The sequence below is a fragment of the Mustela nivalis genome (assembly GCF_964662115.1).
Source record: "Mustela nivalis genome assembly, chromosome: 7".
Taxonomy (NCBI): domain Eukaryota; kingdom Metazoa; phylum Chordata; class Mammalia; order Carnivora; family Mustelidae; genus Mustela; species Mustela nivalis.
In genome coordinates, this window is record NC_139026.1 from 68,351,780 (window position 1) to 68,361,968 (window position 10,189).

Below are 10,189 nucleotides of genomic sequence, written 5' to 3' on the forward strand. Positions count from 1 at the left end.
ACGCCACAAAAGGCCGGGTTGCCGCGCGCCGGGCGTCGGGCGGCGGCCGCCGTCCTCGTCCGGGTTGTCCGGGCCGCGTCCGCCGCCGAGGGGATCCCAGCCCCCAGCCCGCAGCCTCCTGCCACGCCTCGCTTCTCACTTCCGCCCGCAGGACCCCTGCCGCCCGCCAGACCTGCGAGCGGATCCGTTGTCGGGGAGGGCCGCGGGCCCCGGCGCTCCGGCTGCGGCCACGTCCCCGCAGCCTCCCCCGCACGCCCGGCGCAGCGGCTCTGCGGCCTGCGGGCTCCGCAGCGACGCGCGGGTTGGGAGGGGGACTGGAGGCGAGGTGAAGCCAGTCCGCTGTTTCTTCCGCGCTGCTTTACGAGCGGGGAGACAGAGAAGAGAAGAAGAAACAGGCGTGGGGGGACCGGGATGATGGGAGTCGGGGGTCCTGGGAGTCAAAATGACATCACATCTGGGATCGCCCATCTAGCCCAATCCGGCATAGTGTCCCGGGGCCTGAGGCACATAGGCCGTCCCTGCACACGCAGGTGACACCTAGAGCTGATTCTTCGCCAGGGTCATCGTGGAGGAGCCATCTTGCAGAAAGAAGGTCCAGGCAGATGGCAGCAGGTTCTGCAGGGCTCGCTGGGCTGCACAGTACAGCAGATGAAACGGGTCGGGAAGCAGACGAGCTTGTATTTGTTGCTGGGGCCCGTTAAGTCTTTTTATGCTCTTAAAAGAAAGACAATTTAAGTGAGGACACGTGACTTCTTTTAAAACCTCGTCTAAAAGTTATTGCTTTTCCTATTTCAGTTTGGTTGGGCTAGCCATGACAGATGGTCTGAGCAGAAGATCTGGCCGCCTTTAGTCATACTGGCCTACCGAGTGGCGTTTCTTGCCACCCTATGTTCCCCAGCCCATGAGGACTACTGAAGGAGGGGCAACTTCCCGGTCTTCTCTCACTGGACGTTGCAAAGAGATGAGTAAAAAGCTCAGGCCAAATAATGAAGACCTCGTGTTGTTCATGAGATATGAATTAATCTTAGAAGAGAGTGAGAGGGATACTGTTAGGTTAGCTTTGGGTAGATGGAGGGATAAGGATTGGGAGGGAACTGGCACCCTATCCTAAAAAACAAAACAAACAATAAACAAAAACAAAAAAAATTTGAAATTTTTCCCAGACCAAGATTCTTCCGTAATAGTCCTCAACTTGGGGAGGAGATGTATTTGGGCTTTGTTTTTATTATGACAAGCTTCATCTGTCTTCTGGAATGGCAAGTTGTTAAATGACACCTTCTTCATAAATACATTTCCGCTTTTTGAAACAAGTTATCTCCTACAACCGGATTAACATTTTACCTTAGCAAGGGGGGAAGCATTAAAAACCAGAGAAGAAAGATTGGTAAAGCATGAAATCATTTCAGCACCTTTTTGGTTAATTTGTTCTTCTCACTATGTAACTTAACTGCCTCGTGGTGAGTTGTCCTCCATTATCTTCTCTATAAAACACCATGGATAAGGAACTAACATATTAAAGACATAGAAAAAAATTCTAGTAGATTGGCCTCCCTGGGAAAAGTGAAGGAGACAAGGATGGATCTATGACTTGCCTTATTCATCTGTTTTTTGTTTTTAAATCTGTGAACTTTATCTTTTCGCCTTGTTTCTTGGACTTTAAATCATTACTGATAAAAGTAATGATTCTCAAGCAACTTCTCACACTTCTGTTCTCAATAAGGGTGCAGTCAAGACATTCTAAGTTTCTTGGGTGTAGGCAACCATGACTTTAGCAATGTCTTTGGGAAAGTAAAGCGCCACCTCTAGTATTAGGCCCTAAACTGGCAAATTTTGCTGGGAGGCACATCCTCTATTAAAGAGGCTTGGACTTGGGATTTATTTGTGCCTCCACTGGCAACAATGCCAGATTCAGTGGGTCAGCCAAGAAGAACAGGCTCTTAGTCTCTTCCCTGTCCTTTTAGAATCTTTCACCAATGGATGCTTTTGTTTCCAAACGTCATGGATATGCCTCAGACTGGTATTTTCTTGCCTTCTAAAAAGAGACCCAAAAAAATCACACTCAAAGAATGATGCACATCAGAAAGGCAATTCACGCACAGTAATATTATCAGAGTAAGATTTGCTTGGGCAGGGAATCTGGGGTGTGAGTCTGACAATACCAGGCACTAAACCTGTAAGCTTTTTGACCCTGATAATGATAATAATGTCACTTCGGATTTGAAGTATCTTAAAAGACAAATCATTTTTATAACTTACACAGTAAGCTTTCTGTTGAGCTAGAAATGCAAAGTCAAAGCAATATAAACTCATTTATAAAAGATCTAAAATATTATTTCTAAGCCTTATGAAAATATTGCTCATATATAGTTGGTGGTATAATTTTATAGATCTGTTATTGACTGAACAATGAATAATAAAGACTGGCCTTTGTGGTACTATGACTCACTTCAGACACTTTATATTTTATGATCTTTTAACAAAAGACTACAGTAAGTGTCAGACACAGGCTATTTCTTTAAGAATTTCTGGAAAATACAACCTTAATGACTGAGAAGAAAAAAAATATTTAAGTACAAGATGTTTATTACATTGTTGCTTTTAATAATAAATAATTAGAAAACATAACGTATAATAGTAATAGTAGCCAGCATTTATTGAGTATTTATTATATGCCAAGCACTGACTTGTCGGTGATTTTGTGGATTACAATACAATTTTTTATTTTGCTTCATAGCTGAGGAAGCTGAAGTACAGAGTAAATTTTGGTACATTCGTAGAATGAAATACTGGAGAGCCATTACAACTTAGGATAAACATGTAGATCCTTCTTTAGAAACCCTGAAAAATATAATTTTACCCTGGGTATTTAGAAAACAGTTTCTGGAGGGACAAATGGGTGGCAGAGTCAGTTAAGCATCAGGTTCTTGGTTTCAAGTCAGGTCGTGACCTCGGGGTCGTGGGATTGAGCCCTGAGTGGTGTCCATGCTCAGTGTACAGTCTGCTTAAGATTCTCTCTCCCTACTCTCTGCCCTTCCCACTCATGTTCTCTGTCTCTAAAACAAATAAATAAATAAATAAATAAATCTTTAAAAAACAGTTTCTGGAACAGCATGAATCCATTTACGTACAATGGCATATATATATATATATATATATATATATATATATATTTTCTATAGAGATGTCTAGAAGGATGTTAATGAAAGTGTTAAGACTATAGGACTGTAGTTTTTATTCCTTTTTGTGCTTTACTGTAAGTTTGCATTTTTATTTTATTTTTATTTTTTAAAACTTTTTAGAGATTTTTATTTATTTATTTGACAGAGAGAGACACAGCACGAAAGGGAACACAAGCAGGGGGAGTGGGAGAGGGAGAAGCAGGCTTCCCATGGAGCAGGGAGCCCAATGTGGGGCTCAATCCCAGGACCCTGGGATCACAACCTGAGCCGAAGGTAGATGTTTAACAACTGAGCCACCCAGGTGCCCCAAAAGTTTGGGTATTTAAAGTGAAACGTATATCAATTTAATAAAAAGCAAAACATGTTAATAAAGATTATTTCCTTTTCTTTTTTAACAAGCAAAACTGAAATATTTTCCTTTCATGCAAGCATGTGGGACAATTTAAATGACTATAAAGTAGTACAGTTCTTTAAAAATGGCTCAGGGTCTCTTGGGTGATTCTCCGTGTGTTGGCTATCCAACTTTTGGCTTTAGCTCAGGTCATGATCTCTGGGAAGGGACAGGAGATCCAACCCCTTTCATCTTTATACCACCCCCATCAGGTCAGGCTCCCTGCTCAGCAGGGAGTCTGTTTTTTCCTCCCCCTCACTCTCTACCCCCACCTTGACCCACCCATGTGTGCACTCTCTCTCTCTCAAATAAATATTAAAAAAAAATAAAAATCGTTCATATTTAATTCCGATTGAGCATCTTAATGTAAGTAAAACTTCCATTTTTTTTGCAGTCAGTTTTATGTCAGTGTTTTCCAAACATCTTAGTAAATCACCTGGGAACAGATGATCAGGACTAGGGAAGATGAGGGAGAGACAAGGGGATGGGGGAGGCCGGAGAGAGATTGAGGCTGACTTTGCCATTTGGATCAGTTCTGGCTCAGTTTACAAATCTGGTGATGATCCAGAGTGCCATGGAACCCACAGGTAACACAGAATCTTCTTTTCTTCACTAAAGTGCTAAATGAAACGATTTCCTCGAGGGTTAACTAACAATATTTCCACATCCCCCCAAAATGGCATATTTGGCTTCAAAAAATAATACAATAATTTCTTTTTCAAACTTCTTTTGGTGATCTCAATATTTCAAATTTTTGAAATGTGCTTGTTTGTGTTGAGCAAATGTGGGTTGCATGGAGCAAGAATTTAGATTGTTTAGATGTTTTGAAGGACATAGGTAGATATATGTCAACTAGCAAAAAGAAAGAAAATAAATATATATTTTAAATATTCTGATTTTTTGTCTGAAGTCCAGAATCAGAGTTAAGCATCACCCATGTCATATGATCAAGGTTTATAATAAGGAAAACATTTCATTATTGCAGAATTTTCAGTTATAATTGTCTAAAGACTACTTTCATTTGTTTTTCATTTTTCCAAGATTTTAAAGCTACTTGGAAAGAAATAGCAAAAGCAACACAATACGTTAAAATAATTCTCTTGGTTCTTCTACACTTTCTTTCCATGGTTTGATACTGACTTATTAATTGCCAGTGCCTCCTATCCAAGTACACATGGCAGATTTCTGGGATGTGTACTGAGGCTACCCAAGGGTGTAAACTGACCAAAGTGTGAGAAGCTGTCCCGGGCTAAGCCCTAGAAAGTTAATCAGGCACACAAGAGAGCAATTAATTTTTTAAAGGGAATTTTTTTTTTTTTTACAGAATTTATTTATTTGAGAGAGAGAGAGAGAGAGAGAGCGTGTGTGTGTGTGTGTGTGTGTGTGTGTGTGTGAGAGAGAGAGAGTACAAGCAGAGGCAACAGCAGAGGGAAAGGAGAAACAGATTTCCCGTTTAGCAGGGAGCCCAATGCAGGGCTTGATCCCAGGACCCGGGATCATGAGCTGAGCCAAAGGCAGACGCTTAACTGACTGAGGCACCCAGGTGCCCCAAAGGGAAATTTTTTTGAAAAGGTTGCCAATCTAGATTCTCACCTTAAAGATGCTTCTAACTCCCATAAGCCTGAAGGGAAGGTGTGTGTGGGGGTGTACCTTTCAGCATTTTCCCATGGTATCCATTTACCTGACTGTCCATCGCAGGGAAACTGTGTCCTCTGGACTTCCAGGGATACTTTAAGCATCCAGTAGAATTCCATGATTTTAGAGCCTCTGTAGCTTCCAAGTTGTGGTTTTCTTCCTCCAGAAGAAAGGGCACGAACACACGTCTGTTTTTAGCTGGAAGCCAGAACTTTAAAAAGCCACAGTCCTGCAATAACTAACCTGTTCAGAGCTGGAACTCTAAAATGTACACGAAGAGGAATATAAAACTTCTTTTAAAATTGTTCTCTTTACAGCATCAACTACTTTCTTATCAAAAATTTAAATGTCTAAATTTGAATCTTTTTTAATCCTTTCCCTTAAACTTGACAGTCCAGTCTTTAAGGAATGCATTTGTAATCTAAAATGTATTAGCAATGTATTATTCATTGAATTCTGCCCTCTTCTTTATCCTCCTGGCTGGCCCAGAGGTAACAGGGGAGGGGTGGGATAGAGCTCCCCACAGTTAACCTTACACAGAAGCAGCAAAGGTTTGGCCAACCACAGTTCCACAACAGCTTTAGGGATACTCTGAGGTCTGGTAATTGTATACTATCCCTCTGTAATCTTATTTTATTAAAGAAGTTGATACCTTTGGTCAATGGATATTTCCCAGCACATGGTTCCTACTACACTGCAGCAGGAGGAAAGTCTGTTTTGTACTTTAGGGAGGACAGACTGGATACTGGCACTCAGCAAATCAGACTTAAGGGTTTCCAGAAATAACATGATGCATTTTATGGAGCAAAGTTATTTAGGAGAAGGGGGATAGCATCAGTGACGTACCCCCACCCACTAGAATTCCAAATGTTCACATCCTTGTCAGTGGACTCTCTTCCTCTTTAAAGGACATTGAATGGGCTTTCCGTTGGATGTGTGATTTGCAAATGGGGCTAGTGCTCCCCTATAATCAGGGTCAGGGTAGCGTTCACCTGGCCTGCTGCCTTTCTACCATCCGGGCCTCTCCCAGTAATTGCAGTGTTTGCCTTCCCATGACTCCCTCTTTTGTTACAACATCTGTCACTTGATTTTTGTTTTTCTTTCTCTGGTGAACTCCGGTGCATTAGCATTCTGAGAGGGCACTGCAACTAGAAATCTGATAAGCCCCAGGGGCTTCTGTAGCCAACTGAACTTTTCATGAACATAAAATCCTGGGATTGGAAAATGATTCCAGGTAATCCTGTGTGGAATGGAATGTGTGAAAGATTAGAGAAAAATCCATGGACAGTTTCTTTTAAAAGGGCATTTTCCACATTCATAGAAACAGTTACTGTAGTTCACCATGTTCTGTGAGATGTCTGAACATAGCCCTGCAATATACTGGTGTGAATGCCATGTTCTTGGAAGAAATAGAAGCTACTCAGAGCTCTTCCAGCTGGGAGAAACCAAAACCACCTGCAGATGCACTTTTCCTTTCAGTTTCCTGTAACGTGGCTGTCTTCTACCATGATCCCATGCATGACAATGTCAACTGCCTCCATGTTCACTGCCCCACACTGGAGAGCTGCATATTAGAGCCTGGAACCAGTGCCATTTTATACAACGTAACAGAAGGTAATGATTTGTGCATTTTGTGTTTATGCTGAAGAATGTTGGTAACGCTCTAGTAGAGATGTATAACCTAGAAACTGGCTGGTAACAACCTGAACCACTATTTTCCCATGATCTCTATCTGGAAAAGTTTTGGGCATCCAGGGCAGAAAACTACAAATAAATTTGCTCTAGTTTGGCATGCTCAGCACTGATGAATTCATTCCAGATGATAACAAATTGTATGTGATCAAAGAAGAGCTTAAGCATTACCTATATTCCAGGAGCCCCTAGCAAAAGCCCAAAAAGGCATTCCTAATAGTGAATACTGTTACGCTGAAAAAAATAAGTAAATTAAAAAAAAAAAAAAGAAGAAGAAGAAGAAGGCATTCCTACTGGAGGGGCTAAGCGTACTACTAGGAACAAAGAAAATGCTTAGTGGCAGTTTTGAGGTCTATGGACAGACACTGTATACAAGGCTTCTACAAAGATTGATGTCAAGGACAAGGAAATGCACTTACTAACATACATTAGCCTACCAATGGTCCCAAGATAACCATTATTTTAGATAAATACACATTTAAGCGTGCCTTGCCCATGTATACAAACACATGGTACAAATTGGTAAATGTGAAAGAATAGATTTTTGTCATCCGGATACAAAGGCGCTAAATTTCGTCATTGGTTTTATTTACTGAACACCTAATTCAGGCCAGGAGCAGCATTGCAGAAGATGGCAGCTGTATGTCTGCCCTCGAGTTTCTTACAATCTAGTTGATATGACAAGGCTCACAATTAGTGTAGAACCTAATTAAATACAAAAATGTGTGATACTGCCTCAAGTACAAGCACTCAAAAGAAGAGGAGACTAAAGAAACCTATGTTCAGAGGCAGCTTCGTGGAAGAGGCCAGGCAGAGGCAAGACAAGGAGTTCTGTATCACACGACGGGAGAGTAGAAAACAGATCTGGCTACAAAAGGGGCACTTTCGGGGTTGCAATGAAAATCTGGGTAAGGATAGGGTAGGCCAGGTTACAAAAGTGTTTTGGACAAAGCAGTGTTTGGACTTGACATTGTCAGCAACAGAGAACCAGCAAAGGAATTTAGTGAGAGAACGTCATCATTAAAGTGATGAGTGTGATTGTCTTTAGTCTGGAAAAATAATATGCAGGATGCGAATTAGAATATCTAGTCAGGGAAGCATTAGATCTGGAGAAGGTGACCGTAACTGCAATGAAGAGGAGGGATGATTACCAGCACATTGGGAGGGAACCAGATAGGAACCACTTTTTGGATGAAGGAAAAGAAGAGAGTGGAGTCCAAGATTGCTCTGCAGTACATAGATTCCAGCTTGGGTGATGGAAGATTGGTGAGGTCACCGAAAGGGATAGAGCGCCAGACAAAATGATTTTGGCTTTGGGACTGTTCAGTGATGACATGAGATGTCTAGGTGGGAACCTTCAGTAGACCACAGGAGCAATGAGACCAGGGACCGAGAAAGAGGAAATAACAGGTGATGCGGATTTCAGTGCCACTGACATAATGGTGACAGCCGATGAGGATACTCGTGTGTGTGTGTGTGTGCGTGTGTGTGTGTGTGTGTGGTGAAGGGGTGAGATGAAGGGAAAAGACAACAGACTAAAGATTGTGGAAAGCACACAACTAATTTGAACCAAGGAGAGAACCAGCTAAAGAAAGAAAAAATGAGAAACAGGCAATCTGAGATAAAGTGTCAAGAGAGTCTGCATTCCAGGGAGTCACAAAAGGAGAATTTTAGGGAAAGGATGGCCAGCAGGATTGAGGGTAAAAGAGAAGTCAGAACAATGAGGTGGCCAGGAAATATGGAAACTACTGATTATCTCAGAAGCATAATTCTGACAGAATAGTGTGGATGGAACAAGATGGCAGAAGGCAAACAACAAAGAAAGGAAATGGATATCGTTATGTTGAGAGGGAGAGAGGCAGAGAGACAGAAACTGATAGGAGAGACAACTGAAAAGCTGTTGAGAAGTTTTTTCCCCTCCCCTTTATAGACAGAGCAATATTTGCTTGTGTCTGAAGTCAGAGGGAAAGGAGTTCCTTTACAAGAGAGAAAATACTGAAGACAAAGTCATTACCTTCAGGGACTGGGAAGGGAGGAGACAGAGGGCTTTGCTCATGATTTTGAATACAGTTATACTTCTGTATTATTTATTTTTTTAAAACTTTAAGATGCTACATATCTCAAATGGTTACTGCTTTTTTTGCAATTCTTGCACTAACATTGGCTATTGTTACCCAGAAGCCCCGGCAGACACAAAGAATCCTCCATGATGGAGCCAGCTGTTTGTAACAGAAAGTGTTCTTGAAAGTTAAGATAAATTCAAATGTGGCCAGGACGTTTCTAAGCCTTCCAGAAATATGCAATAGTAGAACTTGAACTTAAGCTCAGTTCACTAACTTGGTGGCAAACCCAAGACTTCTCCAAGCTGTGCTTTGATATTCTCTCCTTGAAATAAAAAATAAAATGAATGATGCCTTATTTATCTTTCAGGTATAGATCCAGATTTGCTGGTTTTTGAACAATCACGTCCCACATATCTAAATACTCGTTCCTCATCTAACACACGGGACAGACTAAGGATTTTAAAAGCTACGCATTTAGATGAACAACAAACCACAGTGATAAACCAAATGCTACCATCAACAGAGATGCCGTCATCAACCACACATCAAGATTTGGTTGTCAACACAAACAGTACTAGGTATTCCAAGGAGTTAACCACAGATTCTTGGGCAAAACTCATTTCCCTGAATAACTCCATTACCACAGAGGTAAATATGGTGTCACACAGCACTGATTTCATCAATAATCCAGATAACAAGACTATTTCTCCTTTCTTTGTTCCCATAGACACAAAAGCTTTTCATAGGCCTATTCCATCCCGACTCAACAGTAGCAAGCAATTACTAAATAAAACCAAGGGGTCCAACAGCAGAAACCACACAGCTGAGAATGAAGACATGACACCTGATGGGGCATCTGTGACTTCAAAGATGTGGCTGGCTCCAGTGGCCCTCTGTACCTCTGTCATCTTTCTTTGCTGTTGTATGATCATCCTAGCATCTGGATGCTGGAGAAAGCAGCAGGGCCAGTATAAGCCAGGGCAGAGAAAGGCAGGATCCAGGCATGTCAAAAAGTTAACACTCTAAAGAAGAACTCTTCATAGTAAAAGTTACAAGATTGTAAGCTTTCAAGGGTATCGTTTTTAGTTTTCTGTAAGACAAGGGCTGTTTGTTTAAAAAAAATAAATATTGCACAGGACTGTAAGGCCATAATCTTCATAAACTTAACTGCTTTGATCATTTCTATTTTGTGAATAGTCTACCCTTTGCCAAAGTTCCAAAATTCTGAC

The 10,189-nt window shown here is 41.5% G+C and overlaps 1 pseudogene across 1 annotated transcript; it reads left to right on the top strand.

Annotated features, from left to right (window-relative positions):
* Positions 1-8,273: 8,273 nt before the first annotated feature.
* LOC309870272 (MANSC domain-containing protein 4 pseudogene) lies at positions 8,274-9,986 on the top strand (annotated as a pseudogene). The gene is made up of 2 exons: positions 8,274-8,361; positions 9,307-9,986. The product of its transcript is annotated as an MANSC domain-containing protein 4 pseudogene (transcript).
* Positions 9,987-10,189: the final 203 nt, after the last annotated feature.